General features: G+C 34.1%; 1 non-coding gene across 1 annotated transcript; it reads left to right on the top strand.

The window, feature by feature from the left end:
• The first annotated feature begins 12746 nt into the window (after positions 1-12746).
• Positions 12747-12853, top strand: LOC121214195 (small nucleolar RNA R71). Its single transcript, XR_005909781.1, has one exon. It is a non-coding gene; the product is annotated as a small nucleolar RNA R71 (small nucleolar RNA).
• Positions 12854-26253: the final 13400 nt, after the last annotated feature.

The raw sequence follows: 26253 nt of genomic DNA, 5'->3' as shown, positions 1-26253 counted from the left end.
TATTCATAGACATGTTCATCATAACAATAACAAAATTAAAAGGATAGGGAACAAGAATAAAATCCGGTGTTTCTCCGAGGCTTGTTTAGTTTTCTCCACTTTTCCTTCTCCGCTTTCTCTTGTCAAACTGAGGCTTCTAAGAACACTTGAATGAGAGAGAAGTGAAGAGTTGAGATGTGTTTGAAGTGAGCAGTCAAGGGGGTATTTATAGGTTGATATGACTGCCAAAGTTAGCAAAAATCAGCAGCTATAGAGTCCCCCCATGGCCGGCCACACATGTGGCAAGTTTGAAGGTTTCAAACTTGCTATTTTAAGGTAAGGGAAAAGGTAGGAAGGCACAAATAGCGGAGGGGTTTGAATAAAATTTGAAGAGTCTTCAAGTGTAATGGCCCAAATTTGAGGTTATCGGAACAGTGGTTTCGGAACCACAAATCCGATGAGAAAAATTTTATTTTTCTTATATTTTTATGGTCTACAATTTCACAAAATGATTTTTTGAAAATTTCGTTCGAAAATTTCGACGTTTGGGCACTCAATTTAGTCAAAAGGACTAAATTGTAAAAAGTGCAAAAGTTGAGTTCTACACGTTAGAGGTGTCCAATTGTTATGAAACTTTAAATTGTAGGTCCTTATATGGTAATTATACCATTGGTAACTTGGTAGACAAAAATGGACATGAGATAAGTGAAATAGAAAATTTTTAAGTTAGGGGCAATTTGGTAATCTAGTAATTAAAATGAATTAAAAGGGAAAAAGATGGCAAAAATCATCATCTTCTTCATATGAACGAAATCAGCAAGGGGGGAAGCCATAGTTAGGGTTTTCAAGCTTCCAAGCTCCACAGTAAGTGATCCCAAGCCCCGTTTTTAATGTTCTTTACGTTTTTGAGATCCCGATAGCTTAATTTAGCTTATTCTAGCAATAATTTAACCTAGGGTTTATATTTGGAAAAATACCCATAGGTGAAAAGTGTTTATTTTGATGTTTTATGATAGAATATGAAGCTAGAAATTATGTTAAACAACTTTTGCTAAGCGATTTTAAGTGAAAACGAGTAAAACGACATAATCGGTAAAAATACCTAATGTTCATAAGTACATGTTAGAGTGGGAATTTGATGTTGCCATAGAAGGGAAAAATGTTCAGAATGTTATAAAACATAAGAATAAGAGATGAAGTTTAATTTCTGAGCCTTGGGGCAAAAATGTAATTATGTAAAAGTTTAGGGGCAAAATTGTAATTTTGAAAAAGTTAGAGTCGAGGGCTGTTTTGATGAATGTGATTATTAAATAAGTTAAATTTACTATTTTAGATCAAGAAGTACGAAACTCGAGGTTAGACAAAGGGAAGAATAAAGTTGAAGACTAAGTTGGTGAATTTGGCTATAATTGGTACCGAGGTAAGTTTACGGTAAATAAATGCAATATTTCAATATTTATTATTAATGCTGTTAATTTCCAGCAATTATGAATTTATTTTATGAATTTATTTGATGATGATCCAAGCATGAAATGATAGAGAATTAAAATTTAAAAGTCCCGTTGATACATAAGGATGGTACTGGATACGAATGTCATGACATTTGGGTAAAGAGATCCCATGTAAGACCATGTCTGGGACATGGCATTGGCATCCTTAAGATCATGAGAGGTCCCCTGTAAGACCATGTCTGGGACATGGCATGGGCACCGAGACGAGAGGTCCCATGTAAGACCATGTCTGGGACATGGCGTTGGCACCGAGATGAGAGGTCCCCTATAAGACCATGTCTGGGACATGGCATGGGCACCATCACGAGAACATCCCATGTAAGACCATGTCTGGGACATGGCTTTGGCATGTTATTATCAGAAGAGACCCGAGTATCCTTATTATTCCAATGTAGCTCAACAGGCTTGTAAACGAATCATGTTCATGAAAGTTCAGTTTAAAGCATAAATGGCAAGCTCAGGTAAGTTGTAAGACTTAAGAACTTATTATACTATCAATTGATGTTCAACGATGCAGCAAGGATTGAGTAAGTTATGCACACAAGTATTCTAAGTAAACAAGTAAGAGAACTAGTATGAGATTAACTAAAGAGTAAACTAGAGATATAGACATTGAGTTTAATTATTTAAGTTAAATATTGTTATTTATTTGCTAGTAAACTTACTAAGCTTTATGCTTACTTCTTTTATTTCTCTTTCTCTTATAGTATTGCAAAGCTACTTCAAGGATCCTAAAGAAGTCGGAGATCGTCCACACTATCAACTACAACTGCTCGGTATTTTATATCGAAACACGTTTGAGTTATGGCATGTATAGGGATTTAGTTATTTTGTATGTTTGTAATGATGATTTTGCTAATGAGTGATGTGTAAGTATTTGATGATGTATGGTTATTAAAATGATTAAGGATGAAGGTGTTTGTTGTTATGAAAGATTAGGTGATAAATTATGCATGGAAATCATGAAAGGATAAAATTTTGCAAAGAAACAGAATTCAGGCAGCACAGTGACGTGAATTTGAAAAATCTCCCAAGATAGTATAAAATGAATTAGAGGGTGAATGATATATGGAATTAAAGCTTGTTGAGTCTATTTTCATGAAAAAATAATGGTGTAGAAAAAGAAAATTTATATTTTAAGATATGTGAATTTTAGTAAGATAGGGTCAGAACTGTTTTTGGAGTCCCCTGTTCTGAGTTTAGAAAATAATTACAAATTGTAAAAAAATGTTTATGAGTTGAAATTTACATGCTTAGATTTCTTAATGAGTCTATTTTCTGTAGAAACAAGTAAGAACTTCATATGAAAATCCTACAGTGAGAAAACTTATTTTTAGTGACTAGATGTCAGGGCAGTCAGGTGGTGAAACAGGGGAGACTTTAACTAATAAACTGTACTAATTTGCTGAACCAAAAATTATAAAAATTTTATGGTGAGTAGATATATGAGTCTAGTTTCAGGGAAAATTTACGGAATTAAATTTCGAGTTCTGTAGCTCAAGTTATAATTAATTTAGTAACTGCTCCGCGATTGGACAGATTTGCTGCGAATAATGAAATAAATTTTCAAACCTAGTTTTTGTACTCCGAATTGGTAAGATAAGCTAAGTAATGCCTCGTGCTCGACTCCGGAAACGGTCTCGGGTAAGGGGTGTTACATCAAGGGTAATTTTTTAAGCCAAATAATCAGCCAAGAAAGCTGATTGGGTTAGCATGTGGGGCAGTTTTGGGCTTCCCAGTGCTCGGTTGGTTAGGTTTTCTCGGTTCAGCTCAACTGGACCCCTTTTCATAATTAATTAATAATAATTTATTTAACCCAAATTAAATTGGATTAAAATTAAAATTAATTATATTATGAATTAATAAACATAATTTGGACCGTCTTATGCTAAAAAGTTATTTTGCCTTGATGCTTCAAAATTGCTACTCAGTTTGTGCTTCTAATAGTGTCTGTCGGGCCATTTTTTGCCCTTTGTGCAAATTTGTCGAAAATAATCAAAATTAATAAAATTAATTATAAAATTAATTAAAATTCAACATGTTAATAATTTAAGTAAAAAATAATTATTTTATAATAATTATATATTTTTCGACAAGAATTTACCGAAACTGCATGAATTTGAGCTAAAAAAGGGCATAAAAAAGTGTGTAGAATTTCGTGTTTCCACACCCCCAAACTTAAGTCATTGCTTGTCCCGAGTACTGCACAAATTTAAAATAATTTCTTGAAAACACCTTTGAACAATTCCTTCAGAAAAACATTCTTCTCAAAAGTATGAATTTGGTATACTTATGCTCAAGAACAAGAAATTTGATATTTATGCTACTTATTTATACATATCATTCAAATTAATCTCAATCATTCTTATGATAGTAAAAATAGTCTAAATGCTTCCTAATAAAGGCATGTTAAATCCTTACCAACTTGATTTTATTCCCTTATTTAAGATTAAGCTGCAATCATTAAGTTTAATTAGTGCCTTCATATGTTGAACATAACAATTTCTCTCCACTAATGTAGGTAGCATAGTAACTTGAATCAATAGATCTTTAAAAAGGTTGTAACAAGGCTAGGCTAGGGGTAGGTAAAAGATAGATAAATCTAGACTAGAAACCCTAGGCTGAGCTTCGAGCAGACCTTCAGAATAATTACCTTCAATACACCAACTTACTTTGCTTTCACATGCTCTTTTGTACATCTATTTTCTTTCAAATACATATGCTCTCTTTCTTTTTCAAGAGCATTTTCTATATGTACTATAATTTTTTTGAGCATTTGGTACTTCTTTTTAACTCCCCCAAACTTATTTTCAAAGAATATTTTGAATAGTATTGAGTCTAGTGTTTGGGACAATTTAAAGATAATTAAGAGAGAAGTGATGGCTAAATATTTCAAGGGTTGAAATGAAATTAGGCCATATAGTCTCAAAGTTGGGTTTCAAGGGATAAAATTTCATCAAGGTTGGCTTGAAAGGCTCAAACGATCCAAACAAAAGTTGCCTAAATAATTTTCAACATTCCATGCTTCCTAGGATTTCGCCTCAAGAAACTACTAAGTAAATTCTAGAGACTTAAAATTTCATGCTTGCCTAACTTTCCTAAGGAACTAAAAATTTTATGGTATGATTTGCATGCTTTATTAAAAAAAATTCATGTCATATTTCAGTTAACATAACAATTATTTAAATAATTAAACTTTATTTATACTAAATTTTAGCACACTTAACAAAATTTCAAATTTCTGAACAAAATATATCCTAATCACAATTAAAAGAAAAATTTATTCTGAGTGGAAATAATTTCAATTTTTCAGTCCCCCCTACTTAAGATGAACAATGTCCTCATTGTTAAAAGTGAATAGATACTATACACCAGGTAGGATTCTAGAAAAGAGGAGGTAAGTCAATTTGACTGCTTAAGTACAAAGCTCTCTCTAAATCCAGTCCTAGACATGTATATATCTATTGCCACACTTTATACTTTGCAACTTGTTCATTTTTTATTTATGATTTTCACCTCTTTTTTTATTATGCGAAAATAAAAATTTCTAATAAATCCTAATCCTAAAATATTATATAACCTAAGAACGGAAATAAAATAAAGTCAAGATCCCCCCTTTTTATTTATATGCAGATCCTTCCGAATTCAACTCATCTTTTGCTTTGTCATCTTTGTTTTTGCATGAATCGCTTCGCTCCCTCTTGGATAGTAGATTCCAAGGTTTAAATATAAAATTTGGAAACTCAGGAATCAAAATAAACAAGTCATTGAATATTTTCATAAGAGCGCTTCTCAATGAGTCATCACTTATTTTTGAATATCTCCAGTAAGCTTGTTGCTGCCACTGCATATGTTGCATTATGTCCATCAACTTTAATAGCTCATCTCGAAGATCTAGGCAAGGCGATTGAGTTTTGAACAATGAAGTTGCGACATTAGGTTCAGTTTTTGGTTCCATTGATTTTGCCTTATCAGGGATTTCAACTGATTGCATCGGTTTGATCTCTGTGGGATCTTCTTATTCTTCTTCAGGATCCTTGCTTTCTTCAACTCGTTGCTGTAGAACAGAGTCTCTGGCTACTCGGCAGAGGTCCCAACCAGTGATTGTGCCCTGGCTATAACCTGTTTTTTTACGTTTGCAAGAATTTTAACTTTCAAGCACAAAATTGTTATCGTAAAGGGGAAGTAAGCTGGGCCAGAACGTCTAACGGAACAACTCCACATTTCTCTCAGGATGATTTTTCCCACATCAATGGCCTTTCCAGTTAAAATCGAGTATAATAAGACCATTCGCTCTAATGAAATTCTAGTCCATGCGAAATAGGCATAAGGCTGAATTGAACGAAATAGAACCATACCTTCGCTAGTGGTGTCAAATAGTCTCTACGACAAGTGTGAATTCCTTGCTTTGACGTGGTCCACTTAGAACCTAGGACTGTAAGTTCCTCGAGAATTTCTTGTAGATTTTCAGACTCAATATTGCTCATCAAAGAAAAATATTCATCATTTTCGAAATCAGGTAATTAAAAGAATTCATTAATAGCGTTTGAGGTTATTGGTACCTTGATTCCGAGAACAGAAACTTTCGTCAACTCGCTTGAGATTAAATTCGCATAAAATTCACAATCTAACTCTTCATCCACACTAGGTCTTTTATCACAAAATAACTCCCAATTGAGAGCTTCAGCAACCTGACGAATGTGCAACATGAAATCAACATTATTGCTTTCTTTCAGTGTAAAGCCTTTCTCTAGATGCATCTGTTAATTCTTGAAAATGCTTTCATACCTTGTTTTGGCTTCTTCACAGTGAAATTTGTTTTGTGATTTGTCAATTTGGGCAGAGGCACGAGTTCTTTTGCGAGGCATGATTAACCTGATCATAAGATAGAATAAATATTTTCTGAAAAATTTAATTAGTATAAAATAATAATAATTCAATAATTTGAAAAATTAAATAAGTAAATAAAATTGAAATTCTAGGCGAAAAATTTGTCTTACCACCTTTTTATAAAAGTTAAGAACTCAAGGAAAATAAATCTAAAGTAAAAAAGGTTGGTTTAGGGATGGTTGTAGGGTGTCTTGATGGTGTGGTGTGAGTACCAAGGCGAAAGCGGGACGCTAGGGAGTAGCAGGGCATGCATGTGTCGCGCAGATGCAGAGAAGTGGTCAGTAAGCAGGCAACAAGCGGCACTATTGGGAGAATAGCAAGGCTGGTGTGTGCGCGAGCAGGTGCGTCAGAGTCGATCTAGTACAAGCGGGAGTAGCGGCGTGAGCTACTGGTGCACACGTGGGCTGCTAGCCGAATGGGGCTGCCGAGCGGTGTTGTGGCTAGGGAGTTGGGAGCTGCGACACTAAGTGATTTGGTGGATTTGGATGCTAGGTTTGATTGAGGGATGAGTGAAAAACCAATAGAAAAGGTGGGTGAATTTTATAGTGAGGGGAGTTGGAGTTTAAATAGAATTCTTAGAACAATTTAATAATTAAAATATTCTACGTTCTAATTCTACAAAAAGTTAAAAACAATTAACAATTAATATAATGCATATTAAATTATTAGTTGCTATTAATTTATTAAAATAAAAACTTATTGAATAAAATATGATAAAATTTAAACTAATCCTAATTCTATACAAAGTTGATAACAATTAATATAAATTATAATGGGCTTCTCCAAAAACGCCACCAAAGCCTCGAAAACTAAGAAAAACGACGTCGTTGGGCTTAGTTTTTTTATGGTGCTTTTTAAAAAATGCTGCTAAAACCTTGAGAATTAGCGGCGCTTTCCAAAAAATGCCACCAAAGCCTCGAAAACTAAGAAAACGACATCGTTGGGCTTAGGTCTTTTGCGGCGCTTTTTCAAAAACGTCGCTAAAACCCTGAGAATTAGCGGTGCTTCTCCAAAAACGCCACCAAAGCCTCGAAAACTAAGAAAAACGATGTCGCTGGGCTTAGGTTTTTTGCGGCATTTTCTAATGCTCATTTTTAGCGGCATTTTGTAGAAGTGCCGGTAATACTGATCTTTAGTGGCGTTTTTTGAAAATCGCCACTACTGCTTAATTTTTAGCGGCGTTTGTTGTCCAATCGCCGCTAAAAGTCTGTTTTGGTGTAGTGGTATAATTATTTATTAATGATTATCATTTTATTTCTTAAATTAAAAAAACATTTATTCTAGATGCCATTTGAAAATATTTACAAAAAGAGACATCTAATTTTTAATATTTACAAAAAGAGCAACCAAAATTTAAAAACAATTCAATTAAGTATCTCAACTTAAGGAAAATTTGAAATTGAGTTGCAATTTAAAACTTGGATCAAAATTGACCATTTTATTTGAAAATTAAAAATTTATTTTTCCATTTAGCGGATAATTTCTTAGAAGATTATGCTAAAATCAATTTCCAAGAAAGATTGGAGGGGTCACAAACGGTCCCGCTTAAGTTCCAATCTCCTAGACAGAATTTATTTAAACATACTAATCCCAAAAATATAACCTAAATCATTTATTTAAAAAGGAAAAAAATAAAAATTAATCATCTAATAAAATGAATGAGATTTGATCCTGTTCAATTTTATCCCCCGATAATGTTTTAAGCGCTAAGCATTGACTCGAAAATTACCTCCGTTACTTTGAAGTTCGACAACTCCGTATGGATAAACTCGGTGAATCATAATTGGACCAGACCAACATTATTTTAACTTACCTGGAAATAAACTTAATCTGGAATTGAATAACAAGACTTGCTGACCTGCTTCAAATTCCCGAACCCGAATGTGCTTGTCATGCCATCTCTTAAGTCTTTCCTTGAGTAATTTGGCATTCTCATATGAGAACGTTTGAAATTCTTCTAACTCGTTGAGTTGGAGCATCCGTTTCTCTTTAGCAAGCTTAAAATCCAAGTTGAGTTGTTGGAGAGCCCAGTAAGCTTTGTGCTCTAACTCCAAGGGCAGATGACAGGCTTTCCCAAAGACCAATCTATAGCGTGACATCCCTAAAGGTGTCTTGTATGCTATCCTATAGGCCCATAAAGCATCATCAAGTCTTTTGGACAAATCTCGTCAATTTGGGCAAACTACCTTCTCGATTATGCCTTTGATCTCTTTGTTTGCCAGTTCATCTTGCCCATTCGTCTGCGAATGGTAAGCTATGGCAACCTTGTGCTTCACTCCATGTTTTTCGAGTAACCATTTCAAGCACTTGTTCTCAAAATGGGACCTTTCATCACTGATGATGGCTTTTGGGGTTCCAAACCTTGTGAACACATGCTTTGCAAAAACTTCATCACAACCTTAGCATCGTTTGTCGGATATGCCTCAGCCTCAACCCACTTAGAGACATAGTCTACTGCTACCAATATGTACTTGTGACCAAAAGACAAAGGAAAAGGACCGAGAAAGTCAATACCCCAAACATTGAATAATTCTACATTAATGATGTTTGTTCGAGGCATCTCATTTCTGTTGGTGACATTTCCAACCCTTTGACATCGATCGTAGCTCATTATGTAAGCATATACATCTTTAAATAGTGTTGGCCAAAAGAATCTGACTTGCAGTACTTTGGTCGCAGTATGTGTACCTCCGAAGTGTCCCCCACTCGGAGCTGAGTGGCAATGGTATAGAATCTTATGTACTTCATCTTCTGCCACGTATCTCCTGATCATTTGATCTGTACACTTTTTAAACAAGTATGTCTCTTCCTAGAAATAGTACTTCACATCGTGAAGAAACTTTTTCTTTTGATGATACGTCTTATCAATTGACATCAAACAACAAGCTAAATAGTTAGCAATATCATAAAACCAAGGAGTATTATGGACATGATTTACCTTCAATATGTGTTCATCTAGAAATGTCTTCTAAATTGTTATAAGTGGAGAATTCGCTTCTTACGACTCTAATATGACAAGTGGTTTGCTACTTTGTTTTCTACTCCCTTTCGATCTTGAATTTCTAGATCAAACTCTTGAAATAGAAGTACCCATTGAATCAGTCTCGGCTTAGCGTCTTCCTTGGCAAGTAAATACTTATTTATCGAATACCCGTATGGACAGTCACTTTGGTATCTACAAGATAGGATCGGAACTTATCAAAAGCAAATACAATAGAAAGTAACTCTTTCTCTGCTACCGTGTAGTGTAGTTGAGCTCCAGTTAGAGTTTGACTTACGTAGTAGATGGGATGAAAAAATTTGTTCCTTCGCCGGCCCTTGACAGCTCTTATTGTGAAGTCCCTTGTGTCACACAACAATTCAAATTTCAAATCCCAGTTTGGTGTGATGATTATGGGTGCCAGAACTAATCGACTCTTCAAATCTTTGAAAGCTCTTAAGCACTCTTCATCAAATTTGAATGCCGTGTCCTTCTGCAATAATTTGCATAAGGGTTTAGCAGTTCTGGAGAAGTCCTTGATAAATCTTCGATAGAAACCGATGTGGCCCAAGAAGCTCCTAACACTCTTTATAGATGTTAGAGGTGGAAGTTTTTGAATAACGTCTACCTTTTCTTTATCTTTCTCGATTCCATCTCTCGTTATCCAATGCCCTAGAACAATACCTTCTCGTACCATGAAATGACACTTTTCCCAGTTAAGTACAAGGTTTGTTTCTTTGCATCGCCGTAGTAGCTTGGCTAGATTGGCTAGGCAATCATCATATGTATTTCCGAATACTGAAAAATCATCCATAAAGACTTCCAAGTATTTCTCAACCATATCAGTAAAAATAGACATCATACATCTTTGAAATGTAGCAGGTGCATTATATAAACCAAATGGCATGCATATAAATGCAAATGTACTATAGGTGTAGGTGAATTTTGTCTTGTGTTGATCTTTTGGTGCTACTATAATCTGATTATACCCTGAGTATCCATCGAGAAAACATCAATAGTCTTGCTTCACAAGTCTATCTAGTATCTGGTCCAAAAACGGCAAAGGAAAGTAATCTTTCCTAGTCACCTTGTTCAGCTTCCGGTAATCAATGCAAATTCTCCATCCCATAGTCATTCTAGTTAGTACCAACTCGTTATTCTCATTTTCAATAACCGTAATACCTCTTTTCTTTGGCACGCACTAGACCGGACTCACCCACGAACTGTCTGAGATGAGGTAAATTATACCCGCATCTAACCACTTGATGATTTCCTTTTTCACCACATCTTTCATGATGGGGTTTAGTTTTCATTGTCCATCAATCGTCCCTTATTTGCCATCTTCCAGGATGATCTTATGCATGCATACAGATAGACTAATACCGTAAATATCGGCTATGGTCCATCCAATAGCCTTCTTGAACTGTTTCAGTACTAGAATGAGTTTCTCTTCTTGCTCAACGGTTAATTTCGCTGAAACAATCATAGGGAAAGTAGAAGTGTTACCTAAATAGACATATTTTAAATGTGAGGAAAATACCTCCAGTTCTTATTTAGGTGGCTTCTCGATTGACACTTTTTGTTGGGCATAATCCTTATTCTCTAACTCCAAAGGTTCAAAACGAGATTGCGAATTAAATCCCCTTTGAATAGCTTCTAGCAAAGCTAAGTATTCATCCTCCTCTTCATCATTTGGAGGGTCTGATGTCAAATTTTGTTCCAATGGGTCTTCAACATAGTTAAGTTCCTTTTCCATGATTAATTCCTCTAAATCGAACACTGCAGAACAATCATCAATTGTGTCAAGAAATTGCATAGACTTAAAAACATTAAATGTTACCTGATCATCCTGAACACACATAGTAAGCTCACCCTTCTGCACATCAATAAGGGTCCTTCCAGTTGCTAGGAAAAGCCTTCTTAGGATGATTGACACTTTTTTGTCTACTTCAAAGTCTAGAACCACAAAGTCAGCAAGAAAAATAAATTTGTCTACAAGTACCAATACGTCCTCGATTTTTCCTTCTAGATGTGCTAAGGATCAATCTACTAATTGAAGTGTAACCATAGTAGATCTAACTTCACCTATCCCTAACTTAAAAAATATTGACATAGGCATTAGGTTTATACTCGCACCTAAGTCACATAGTGCCTTACCACAATATGTTGCTCCAATGTTGCAAGGTATGGTAAAACATCCAGGATCCTTCAAATTTAGGGGTAGTTTTTCTTGAAGATATGCATTACATTCCCTCGTCAGGGCTATCGCCTCAAATTCTCCAAGCATTTATTTTTTGATGGGATATTCTTCATGATTTGACGTAGTTTGGCATTTGTTCAAGTGCTTCAACCAACAGAATGTTGATATGGAGTTTCTTGAGTACGTCTAAGAACTTCTTGAATTGAATTTACTGTTTTTGCATCTAAAGTCTATGAGGGTAGGGTGGTGGAGGCTTCTTTACTAGAACTGGCCGATTTGTCTTCTGTGGCAATTTTGCATCTAACGAAGTTGTTAGCTAATTAGAATTAGCTGGTTCTGAAGTTACCTTGTTGGATTTTGCAGATTCTGGTTTCGGTGAAACTGGAATTTCAACACTCGATTGAACTTCCTCTGAGTCTTGAGCATCGACTGGCTCCTTTTCAACTTCGACAATGTTGGACTCTAATGTCTTCCCGCTCCTCAATGTCAATGCTTTACAATGCTCTTTCCCAAGATTCCTTGAATTCTTCGTATCACTAGGTAAAGTACCTTGTGGTCGGTTTCTGAGTTCAGTTGCAAGCTGGCCCTTTTGATTCTCAAAATTCCGTAGAGTGGCATCATATCTTGCCATGTATGCCTTCAATAGGTTCTCTAAGCTATTGGACGGTTCAGCTTGGGTTGGTTTCTGAACTTATTGGGGCAAACCAGGTGGTTGGGTTGGTTGTTTCGCCACGATGGGTTATAGAAATTGGATTGCAGTTCTTGCCTTCCTCGATTTTGGTTCTGGTTACCCATGTAATACACGAATTCTGGGTTTGATCGACATTCTTCGAACAAATGTCATTCCCCACAATAGACACAGGCTACATTTTCAAATTGATTCGGTGGCTGTACTGCAAAACTATTAAACCTATTAGTGGTAAAATTTTTAAGCATTGAGGATATTGAGGATACCTGAGGTGCAAGTGAAGTAAGAGCGTCTACTTCATGTACTCCAGCGACTCGTCGACCTGACGCTGCTCTATTGGTTGGCCATTAATAATAGTTACTGGTAATCCTCTCAATAATTTCATAAGCGTCATTATAAGGCCCAGAAAGGAGAGGACCATTAGTAGAAGCGTCCACTACCATCCTCGTGTGTGCATTGAGACCATTTTAAAACATCTCAAGTTGGATGCAATGTGGGATTCCGTGATGAGGGCACTTTCATAATAATTTTTTATACCTTTTCCATGCCTCATACAAGGACTCATCATCTATTTGTTGGAAAGTAGTGATCTTGTTCCTCAACTTGGCATTCTTGCTAGGCGGGAGATACTACATGAGGAATCTTTCTGCTAACTCTTGCCATGTGGTAATTGAATTCGGACGCAATGAGTTCAACTAGACTCGAGCTTTGTCCCTTAGCGAATATGGGAACAACTTCAATCATAGTGTATCTTCGGGTACTCCGGCTAACTTGAAAGAATCGCTCACCTTCATAAACACTCTTAGGTGAAGATGAGGATTTCGGTAGGCATTCCACTGAAATAACCCACTTTTTGAAGTATCTGGAACATGACTGGCTTTAGCTCGAACTATTATGTCTCGATTTCGAGTGTCCTAATACCTGGATTAAGATCATGAAACACTAGCACGGCATACTATCTTAGAGCTCTATCCCTATCATCAATAATAAGGATAGGATTTTGAGCAGGGTCTGCTCTATTTCCTTGATTCAAATTTTTGAGGTTCATCTCTTCAGTCCTTCTCTGACTTGCTTGTCTTTTTCGCTGTTGAAAAGTTCGTTCAATCTCAGGGTCTATAGGGAGTAAATCGATAATTCAGTCAATACTCATAAACACCTGAAATAATCATAGAAAAATTAATTAAGTTAAAATTAAATAGAAAATAAACCAAAATGAAAAACTAACAAATTCACAAATAATGACTTTTTAAAACAATCCCCAACAACGGCGCAAAACTTGGAACGACGGAAATGTGTAAGTGTACACAATCGCAACAAGTAATAAAGTGACAAGTAAATGTCAAGTTGTCGTACCCACAGAGATTGTGAAAAGAATTATTTATGAATGCAATTTAAAAACACTTTGGTGAAGCAAAATATTTTGATTTGAGAAGGTGCTTAAAAACTAAGTTTTTAACTAAGAAAAATAAAATAAATAAAATAAAATTTCTAATGTACGATTTCAGAAGATGGTTTTAAATAAGATGACATAATTGTGCTAGATTAATTACATTTCTTAACTTAGAATATTAAACTCATGTTCATGTTGTTATGAATAAATTCGCGGCAACCGGTAACTTGCTTACTTATGAACATACTTATCTACAAAAATCTAATTATCTCTTGACTATATCTCTATGTCAATTCAACCGATTAAACAAATTATACTAAGCAAATGTGTTAATGCACATACATACTTCTGAAATCAAAATAATCTCTTGTTCATATCACTATGTCAATTCAAACAATTAATTCAATCTCATAAGCAAATAAAATATCACGTGAGGTAACAATTAATTTCTACTTTGAAACAGTTTAATCACAATAATCTTGCAAGTTATGCAAGACTAATGTATCCTTAGATATCGTTGCTATTTTAGTCCTCAGCTACCTTAGATGGTTAAACATGCACTGATTAAGTACTGTGTCAATTAATTACAATTTCAATTCGTTTAAATAATTAATTCATTAGTTACCTTACAATTGTAATGCAAGAATAACTTAGTCATGGTTTTACTTAATCAAACATCTTACCGAGGCCTATAACAACACAAACACAATTTTAATAAATTAAGTAGACGAAATGCAATCAACCTAACACGAATTAAATTTAAGCCATATTAATTAAATTAAACATATAAACATCACAAATATTCATAGACATGTTCATCATAACAACAACAAAATTAAAAGGATAAGGAACAATAATAAAATCTGGTGTTTCTCCAAGGCTTGACTAGTTTGCTCCACTCCTCCTTCTCCGGTTGATCATGTAGAACCGAGGCTTCTACGAACACTTGAATGTTGCTCCAAATGGTGGATGAATGACTCTTTTTCAAGAGGTGCAATTGGAAAGGGAATGAAGAATAATGGAAGGGAAATGAAGAGAGAAAAATGAGAGAGAAGTGAATTAATACACATAATTTGGACCGTTTTATGCTGAAAAATTATTTCGCCTTGATGCTTCAAAATTGCCACTCAGTTTTGTGCTTCCAGTAGTGTCTATTAGGCCATTGTTCGCCCTTTGTGCAAAATGTCGAAAATAATCAAAATTAATCAAAATTAATTATAAAATTAATTAAAATTAAAAATGTTACTAATTTATGTAAAAAATAATTATTTTATAATAATTATATATTTTTTGACAAGAATTTTACCGAAACTGCATGAATTTAAGATAAAAAAAGGGCATGAAAAAGTTAGTATATTTTCATGTTTCCAGCAGCGCAATGTCTTATAGCTGCGAAAGAGGATATGGTCATTTTCTCCTTCTTCAACTGCCTTCATTCTTGGTCCTCCCCTCTTTTTCTCTGTCAAAAGCTGCTCCTCTAATCTTTCTATAAAAAACTGCTATCCTTTTTCTGGGGTTCCCCCTTTAGCTTTTATAGGTTTGACCTTCTAGGGTAGGTCTATCAGCCCATAATCCTTCTCCCTTTCTCAGGTGGATTTATCTGGTACAAGTACAGTTGGTACTAAGAGCAGTACGCATTAACTGCTAACTAGGCATCTTACCAGCATTGCCACATCATTTATGTTGGCAAACTGTCCAAACTTTGCTACGATAAACATTTAATCATTTACTTCTTTTTCTATAGCCTGCACCTGCCAACCAATCTCCAAGCAAGTCTTTCCCATAGATAATTAAAAGCAACATGTAATAACACTTAAGCACAATTCAAGCTCTTTAATGCAATGCTCTAAAGAAACCAATGTAATATCCTAAAATGCAACTAAACTCACCTAAGTACATGCAATTAACCAAGCTTAAGGGCATCAAATATAACTTTTTTCAAGAGTTATCAAACATTATGGATTTGGGTGATAGTTGATAGGTTAATGAAGTTTGCCCATCTCATTCCCGTGAGAATCTACTATTCATTTGAGAAATTGGCCAAATTTTATATTTTGGAGATTGTGATACTGCATTGTGTGCCATTATCTATCATTTCAGATAGAGATTCGATGTTTACCTTTAGGTTTTTGGGGGTAAGTTGAATGAAGCTTTGGGCACAAAGTTGAAGTTGAGTACGACTTTTCATCCTTAGAACGATGGTCAATTTGAACGAGTAATACAAGTACTCAAATACATGCTACGATGCTGCGTTCTCGAACTTGAAGAAAACTGGGAAATATTTCTACAATTGGTTGAATTTGCCTAGAATAATAGTTATCAATCAAGCATCAAAATGATATCCTACAAATCTTTACATAGCCATAAATGTCAAACTTCGTTATGCTAGTCAGAGTTACGTGAAACAAAAATGATAGGAACAAATTTGGTTCGAGAGATAAAAGAAAGAGTCAGGGCTATTCAGGTTCCTTAAAACTTAATCTAATGAGCATAAATAATAAGCTAATTAGAAAAGAAATGATATTGAGTTTACAGTTGGAGACAATGTTTTTTGAAGGTTGCACATTGGAAGAATTTCTGCAATTTGACATAAATGGGAAGCTTAGTTTGAGATTCATTGGACCGTATGAGATTCTTGAAAGAATTGGCCTTATAACATACCGATTAGCTTTACCTACAAAATTAAATAGGATTCATGACTTTTTCCATGTGTCAATGCTAAGAAGATATAGATCCGACACCTTTCATATTTTAATTCCCTACAAGATTGAGTTGTAGCCAAATTTGTAGGCAAATTAGCTTCAGAAACAAAAGAATTAAGAAACAAGTGTTTGGCATTGGTGAAATTTTTATGCATTTTCACGTGCAGAAAAGGCTACATGGGAGCCGAAAGAGACTAGGAGATCTCAATACCCCACCTTTTCTCAGGTAAAAATTTTGAGGACAAAATATTTCCAAAAATTGAAAAATACGATTTTGGAACCCCATTTCCAAAAACTGAGCTCTTAATTTTTAAATATTAATATTTATGAGGATGTTATAATACTAAATTAAAGTTTGGTCCAGTAATTGTGCCAAATTGGTAGTTAATTTAGGTCTAGGTACTAAACTGTAATAGTCCAATTGTTATAGAGTTTTAATTGTTTGAAGGCTTGAGGACTTAAAGGGAAATTAACCAAAGGTTTAAACTGGTAAATAAATGATTTTCATGAAGTGGTAGTGGACGGAAAGGTTAAAATTTTTAAGCTTGATTAACATTAACTTAGGTAATTAATTAGTTAAACTAAACCTTAATATAAGTGTAACGCCCTAAAATTTTAATTTTGGGTGTGTGACACAAAATATATTTTTTTTAGTGGTTATGTGTTTTGGGTGTTTTTGGGAGGTCTCAAGTTCAAGACAGGACTTGGGCAATTTTTGGTATTTTTTTGAGTAAGCCCTATTTTTGGTTAGTAGGATTTTAAGTAAAAGTTGGCAAATAATTAACAGAATGGGCCTGCTGGTCTGGTGGATAAGTGGAGTGTTGGTGTGGAGGAGGTCCTCTATTCGAATCTTGGCATGGGCATTATTTTTGCTCGTGCGTCCAGGAGAGTTTGAGATGGACTAAAAATTTGAGTAGTGGATTTAGTGGGGAGATTGATGGAGAGAAATAAGGGATTGGAGTGGTTATCGAATATTTTGTTCATCTTTTTTTTTACTTTCCGCAAAATTCGTCCACCCTCTTGTCGTTTTTCTCTCTTCATTACTACTAAATTCCTGCTCTCTTTCACCTTTCATCTTCTTGATTTTTCTTTTCCCACTCTACCTCGTGTCGCTCCACGTTTGTCTACAATCGTCCAGTAAGTTTTAGATCAGTGATTTCTCTCCGTTTGTTAAATTTCTTCTGAAGTGTTTTCTTTATACCAATTATGGGAGGATTCAAGGGCTCGTAATCACCAATCAGAGTCTTATTTTGTGTGGGAATTACTATTTATTAATTGAAAGCTTTGGAGTGCTCGGGGACTATTTTAGCATAAAAAACCAGGTGTGTACCCGAAACGCAGAAAATGGGATTCACTGAAAAGCCAAAATTGCTTGCTATTTGGATAGCAGTAGTAGGATAATTTTGAAAAATCACCATATATTTTGGAAATCAAACTATAGGATGAAAATAATATGAAATTAAATCTTATTGAGCCTAGTTTCGTATAGAAGAAACGGTGTAAGTAATGAAATTGTAAATCGTGAGTTATAATAAATTTTGTGAGATAGGGTTAGAATGAATTCGGGTTCCCCTGTTCTGATTTTGTAAAATCATCAAAAATTGGAGAAAAATAATTAGGGGTTAAAATTTACAGGTTTAAATTTTTAATGAGTCTATTTTCAATAAAAATAAATGGAAACATCATCCAAATTTTTTACTACGAGATAATCAAATTTTAGCAAAGAAAGATCGAAGCTGTCAGACATCAGAACAAGGGTAAGTTTGAAGATTTTATTGTATTTATTGGCTGAACCAAAAATTTTAAAAATTTTATGGTGGAAAGTTATTTGATTCTAGTTTCAAAAACATCAAGCGGATCTTAATTTGAAATCTGTAGCTCAAGATATAAATAATTTAGTAACAGTGATTCAAGTAGATAACTTTGAAGGAACATATAAGTAAATAGTGAAACCATATATGAATATTTAGCTAGCACGGGTTACATTAAAAATGGATCACGTGGCCAATGCCAATTTGGGCCGAGTGGACCACACGAGCTTGTAGGCCCACACGGGCAGGCCACATGGGCGTGTGAACCCATTTTCTGAAAAGTTCTGTAAGGTTGCACAGGTCGCCCAAGTCGACTGTGGACTTGCTGTAGGGTTGGTAAGCTTTACTTAGACCCTTATATGTGTGATCTGTCTGTCTGATTCCTATACCGAGTATGACTTATGATATCTGAATGTATGTACTATTAATTGCATAATGTCATAACATATTTTGCATTTTACATTGCATCGGGGTGGGTTGATAATATTTGGAGGAAGTGTCTGAAAGGCTATTAAGCCTGTTATCTGGCAGCTTAGCTGCAACCTGTTGATTATGTGTCGCATTTCGGTACAACATGGTGTGTAGGGATGCGTGGGTTGATTTAATCCCCACATGGTGTGTAGGGTTGGATGGAGATGGTGTGTAGAGGCTGGTGGGGAGGATTCTGATTTACTGTATCTGCATTCTGTATCTGATATGGGCTAAGGCCTTAATGTGTTTCTAAGACTGTATCTGAACGAGCTAAGGCCCAAACTGATTCTGTGATGGGCCCAGGCCCCAGACTGTATCTAACTGAATGTTGTTGAATATCTGTATGCATGTTTTCTATGGGGATTACACACTGAGTTTGCGAAAACTCACCCTTTTTCTGTTTAATCTATACAGGTAATCCCTAGACTTGACGGGTCTGTGGAGCGAAGGACTCGATGGTGGCCACACGTAAATTTTAGACTATTTTTTGTTAATTTCTAGAATTTATTACTTATTTGGGGTTTTTTATTTAACTTTTGGACTATGGACTGGTTGACTTTATATTTAGGACTTTATACTGTTTTTATGGTTTTTTTTATTTGCAACTCAACAAAACATGATTTTTCTAAAAACTAAGGTTTTCGTAAATAGAAACGATTTTCCCTAAATTAATTGGTTACAAAAGCTTCCTCTAATAGACAAGTTTTAAAGCAAATCAACTAGTACTTATTTTTTTTGAATTAAATAAAAGCTAACTAACTGTAACGGTTTTAACTCGACAATCTTGTATTCAAATCCCATTCCATGTGACATCTCCAAATTCGGCCATAACGTCTAGGCCGGATTTGAGGTGTTACAATAAGTATAAATACATGGATGGTGAAATGAAAGAGAAAAAATTATCTTTTCTTCATCAAATGACTGTCCACCATAAGTGAAGGAATGAAGAAAACTTCTAAGGGTTTCCAACTATCAACCATTATTTAGGTTTTGTAATCAAGTCCTTTTATTGTAATTTTAATAAATTTGAGGCCGTAAGAGCTTGATTTAGCTAGCACATAGACCAATTTGTAAAACAATTAAAGTTTTTTAAAGTTTCCATTGTTGATTTCTTGAAGAACTAGGCTGAAAATTGATAGGTTTTAAGCCTAGAATATGAAAGGACTAGATTGTAAGGTTAATTTAGCTTATTGTTAACTTTATTACATTAGAGACCAAATTTAATAATTGAAAATTTTGTTATGAAGTTATGTTATTAATTGATATTTTAAGGTCCCTAATGAGTATTTAAAATTTGATTTTAATCCGATGCTATGAATTGAAAGTTATAACTATTCCAAGTTCAGACACTAAATTGAATAAACTATAAAATTTTAGGGATGTCAAAAAATCGAGTTATATAGGTTCATTACATATCATAGAATAGAACATAAATATTTGATACTGATTGATTATATAGATAATTGTTTAGATCAAGAACTGGACCGAAGTGGAATTGATTGGAGAAAAGCTAAAATTGCAAACTAGTCCCTGTAGTATCCACTTTACGTATTTTGAATAGATAAGTTCATATGGAGCTTAGTACCTTATTTTATGCTATGTTTGAATCGTGTTTTATTTCATTTGCATGTTTGATTGAAGTAGATTTAGTGAATTTGGCATATGTGGCTTAAAATGGATTGAATTGAAAATAATGTGAATATTGGCTATTATGAAAAGGTACGGAGTGGCAATATGAATGTTGAATATTTACAGGAGTTGTAATGAAATATGTAAACTGGTACAGGGTTTGATATTGATACAGATATGACAACGGTGTCCATGTGAACTTAGTAAAAGGTTAGGATACGTATGACATGCTATCAAGGTTATACGCGTGCTTGGTCAGGGATTTTATAGATTGTAACAAGGTCTAGCATTTGTTGCAGACTCTTGGATTATATGTTTCGTAGGTGTAGCCCAAAATGGGTGACCTCAATATAATGTCAGTTTGCGTGAGCAATTTTCTTATAATGTCATTTTGTGTAAGCAACCCTAATATATGTTAGCTTATGTGAGCAAATTATTCCCATGTACCCATGTCCATTTTACTATAGTTCTTGTTGGAATATCAGGTCCGGAAAATGTAGTGGAAAATATGTTTAAGGGAAAAAATTAGAGTTTTCAAAAATTTTCCAAAAACAAGAACTTGCTTGTGATATCTAAAGTAATAAAGATTTGATCAAAATTGTACCTTTTTGATTCGTCTAGGATGAACACTTCGACTGAGTAGTCTTCTCCACTATCTTTAAGCTCACGTCTGTCAAATGTGGGCTCGCTTCGAATAAAAATTTTTTCCACAAAATTACTAGTGGGGTAATTTCATAATTTCTCTAAATTTCTTGGTTAGGTTATAAATAAGAAAAATATCTCTAGATATCTTCTAAAATAATTTCTTCAAAGAATTTTCTTACTACAACTTTCTCTTGAATTGAAGTGTGAAAAATAATACTCCATAGCTTTCTTTATATAGGGAGACTTTAGAGAGTATAACTATGATTAAACATAATCACTTTAGCATTAAATTAATATAATACTTATCTAGATAAATATTAAATTCAATTTAATATTAAGATAATGACTGTAATATTAAATTAATAAAATACTATCAATATAAGTATCAAATTGAATTTAATATTAAATCTAATCTATTACAATAATATTAATTTTAAAACAGTTAATTTGAAAGCAAATTATCCAGTAGAGTTTCAGTAGGAGTGTGATTCCACAACAGCTGAACAGTTGAAGGACCACCCACCGGTCACTGGAATGTCATCGTCGTCAACACCGTCATGTCTAGTGGTGCCATCGCAGGTTCAACACCCTCATGACACCCATAGTCGGTTTGGTTGTTGCCGGTGAAGACTCGACCAGTCTTGTCCAGCCACCAGTGGGACTGCCAGTCCAGTTTCACATACCAAGCCCGATTCGACCAGGTTTTGGGTCCCAATCTTGATTTTTTGTTCTTGATTCCAATTTTTGATCTCAAGTCTAATTTTCAAGTTCAATTACCCATTGGTTCAATTGTTTGACTTGAAAATTAATTTCCAAAAATATCATATTAATTTTAATTAATTTGATTAATTTAATGTTAATTGATCAAAATTAATTGTTCCAAAAATCACTAAGATTTTCCAAACTAAAATTTCAAGAAAATTCTTTAAACAAATTTTCTAGTTGAATAATTCTCACGACTTCCCAATTTAATTTCACATCAAATAAACCGACTTAATTAAATTATTTTCAAGTTTGTAGAATTTTCTTATGATTGAAATGCAACCTAATCGAGCTTTTGTTGAACTAGCAGACGGACCAATCATACATATACAATTAGACGCTAGTAATTGCAATTATGTCGAGAAGCATCATTCTGATAATTCGAAATTTACTTAACCATGGAGTCAGCCCACAAGAAGTACCATTATTGAAAACTGCTTATTGTATACTATTTATGAAAACAACTCATGCAACTGCTTTGTCTAATAACATCGTCATGTGTGTGTTACCCGTCACACCCCAAAATTGGGCGTAGGACTTTCGAGGGTAAAATGAGAATTTTAGCTCATATGTGTTCGAAATTTCGTAGCGTGGTAAATTGGAAATGTCTTTGTTAATGGCTTTTAGGAAAATAAATCATTTTTTGAAAATGAGTTTCAAAAGACATTTAATTATAAATAAGGACTATTTTGTAAAAGGGTTCAAAATAAGAGTAGTTATAAAGCAATTATACCAATTTTTTTAAAAAAACCTTATTTCCCTGCTTTATCTTCACAAAACCCATGTTAGTTCCTCCCATTCTTTTTGTTTTGCCGTCCATTATCTTCCCAAACCTCATTCATTCAATTTTGATTCTCATCCTTCATTCCTTTGATTTCTTTCATTCTCATAACATTAAACCTCTTTAGAATTCCATACAAACCATAAAAAAAACCATAGATTTCTCTATTGCCTAAATTTTTGGTTTTTTGGATTTTTTATCAAACACTCAATTCTTCATCAACTAAGGTAACGTTTCGTTTTCCTAATGGTTTTTAATGATATCTAGCCTTTTAAATTGAGTTTTTGTTCATTAAATCGAAATATTTGAATAAAAGTCAAAAATTGGGTCATTAATGGTGAAATTCAGGATTGTGTATAAAAATGATATTTCAAAGTGTTTTTCAACTTGTTTTGACATGGCTAGAAGGTTTCTAAACTTTCCCGAAAGTTTTGTTAAGAGATTTTAAGGTTTTCTTTAGTTTTCATGAAAAATGCTATTTTACGTCAAAATATCAGAACCATGAATTTCGATAATTTTGTGTCGTTTGAAGGTTAAGAGTCAGTCGTAGGTGAATATTTAGATAAATAGAATTAGTTTTAGGCAAATAGGATAAATGGAGATTGAGATAATTGAGTTTCAACTTTGCTATGTCGAAGATTTCAGATCCAAAAGGAACTAACTTAGGCCTACATTTTGGTTGTTTTAAGAGTGTCTACAGCTGAACTTTAATCATGGTTATTGCGTAGTTAACTTTGGTGAAGATACGAAAGTCTTGGAGCCTTCGACAAGCAAGGCGAAAGGAAAGGAAAAATTAGTTTAAACTTTCAACGACTAGGCGAAAGCGTGAACAGTGAGTGTTTGGAATCGTTGCTAGTCAACACGATTCATAGTATTAATTGGGAGTTTAGGAATAGCCTAAATCCTGTCCTAATTTCTAAGTGTAAGCTTTCTATTTCTCTTGTTTTATTTTGGAAAATTATGTCATTATGTGAATAATTGTGGATTAATTATTATGATGCGATATTGTGATATGAGACATATTTGATGACTATTGCGAATTGTGTTGTGGGCATGATATACATGCCAAATAGAAGTGATTATGATATGCTAATAATGAAAATATGTAGAGAAAGTGAGCGATATTTCAGTAAGTACATATGTATTGAATTGTGGAATGTGATATTATTATGACAGGTAATATGCGAGAATACTTGCATGTAATATATGATGTACCGATTTTAATGCATACATGTGTTGTCGGATATGTGATGGCTCAATGAACATTATTGTGGCACTTAAAGTGCAATTAAATGTGAATTCATAAGCATGCATTGCGTAGAAGTTTGTGATGTAAATTGATGAATATGAACAGAGATGATCTGCATTAAATAAATAATTAAAATTTTTTAATTGTGGATATTTTGGCCTTGTGATCTCTTGAAACAATTGGATATAGTTGGCATGCCATAGGATTGTGAGTACTCACCCTTGTGTTTTGTGATTTGGGCATTGAGGCCCCGGGACAGTTTGGAGAGATAAGGGAATGTGAGCCAAGCTCCATTCACCGGGATATGTTGGTGTGTTGGCGAGTGTTGGCTAAATCCTACACTTTTGGGATATGTTTGACTCTATTAGTCACTTGGTGTGTTAGAGATCCGTGTATCCGATGTCTGGTGGTAGAGCCCAATTCTATGTTTCATAGCCTCAAGTAGCAAATTATTGTTTAAATGTGATCTTATTTATTGTGATAATCCGTTATAAGATGGATGCATAAACATGTAAATAATATGCTAAATTAGTTTATTTAAGTTTCATGAATGTTCTCATAGTAAATTGCATATGTAATTATGGTTTGGGTCATTTTCATTTAACTTGTGAATGCATGTGAATATATCAGCTAGACTTATTAGTTATTGAAGCATGTATACATTGTTAGGCTTGATGAATTATTGTAAAATGAATTATTCAAATATGAGTTGAGTGTAGTTATATGTGAGAGTATATGTTAGTTTTATGATTTAATGAAGTGTGAATATGATATTTTCACTTGTTTAAAATATGGTTGTGAATGTGTTGTAGCATACTCTTGTTTAACCTTTGATATTATGTATACATTGTGGTTGTTTCGACATTCATTGAGCTTGATTAAGCCCACCCAATCCTTTTAAAACATTTGCAGACTTTTAGCATTGCAGTGTGAGCAGTGCAGGGATACCAAGAAAGTGATCCAAGTTAGGCTTCAGTTTTTGTGTAGGTGATATTATTATTATTCTTTCAACTATGGGAATAAGGCAATGTGGTAGACTTTTAGTTGATTGATGCCATGATGTTTTTGATGTTTACATGACTTTATTGCTCTTAGGATTTATGGATATCAAGCTTGATATGTTGATTCTTGCTCAGACATATTTTCAATGTTTTGAACTGTTATTTTAGTCATTTTGAAAATTGTTTGATGTGGCAAAAGTTTCATGTTGAATGGATTTAAGCTAGGTTCGACTAATTACTTTAATACGTTGTATTTTTGTTCTCTGAAGCAAAGGCATCGATATTCGAGTTTTAAAAATGATACCTCATTGATATTTCAAATGTGCAGGAAGTCAGTAACTCAATTTGGTATCGATACCATATCATAAGTATCGATACTCGGCGTAATAAAATTGATAATTTTTAAAATGTCCTGATATTTTCTTAGGTTTTAATTTTAAATGAGAAACAAAATGCTAATTTGGTTAATATTTTGGGTGGTACTGATACCATCTAGGACAATTATTGATACATTTGATTCAGTATCGATACCTACGTGATTTCTTCAAAATTTTTGTTTAGTGGCTTAAAAGCCTATTCAATTCCTATTTTAAGTTCGTTCCATGTATCCTTAATTGATGGTTATGATAAGTTTGACTTAAAATTCTAATAAATGCCAAACAAATGTTGTTCGCTTGCTAATGGGACGATTTATAATGTATGTGAAATGTGACGGTGGTGTAGCGTCCTGTTACTTCGGCTCAGCGACCAAGCCAAGTATAAGGTGTTACATTACCCTCCTATGATATCTTTAATAATTTTGAGGAAAATTCATTCACTTAATACAATCCTATTTTATCTCACTATCACCATTGTGTCTTCTTAATGATTAATATGATCACTTTTAACAAATGACTGTGATAAATTACTTTTTCGAGAACAAGCAACCCGTGACCATGCTCCATATTTATCAACGAGGATACCGTTAACTCTTTAATCGAGTTATGAATTCCATTGTTTCTAGTAAAGGCATGCCATACATAAGTCATGTACCCAACATATCAGTTATGGGCTCGATCATATTTAGAGCATAAGCCTCCACTTATCAAAGCACATGAGTTACATATGCAAGGTTGGTGACTAACTTAGGATTTAGGTAAATCACACCATGAACGTCACAAGTGAATTAATTCAAAAACAAATTCAGAATTAATTCATCCAAGGTCCAGTCCAATGTATCATTCTTCCAATGAATACATCTATGTCTCTACCCATAGAATCAGTTGCTCTGATAGCCAAGACTAGTCATTTCTCCAATTGGAATCGTAGACGACATAATAGTCCTTCTAAGAATTTTAATTAAATGCTCACTTTGATTCTTTTAAGGGATTACAAACTTGTTTAGATTATCTACTGAAGTAAGTTGTCTTTCTCACAATGTAAATGTTCTTACAGTGTCACTTACTATCAGTTTGAACTAGACCTGCTAATGGGCTGGGCCACCTGGCCCGACCTGAAGGCCTGGCTAAAAAATGAGAGGGATTTGGGTAAATTTATAACCCTATTTAGAAAATGAGCCAGGCTT

Source organism: Gossypium hirsutum, chromosome D01 (genome assembly GCF_007990345.1).
Source record: "Gossypium hirsutum isolate 1008001.06 chromosome D01, Gossypium_hirsutum_v2.1, whole genome shotgun sequence".
Taxonomy (NCBI): domain Eukaryota; kingdom Viridiplantae; phylum Streptophyta; class Magnoliopsida; order Malvales; family Malvaceae; genus Gossypium; species Gossypium hirsutum.
This window is presented reverse-complemented; position numbering and strand designations above follow the sequence as displayed.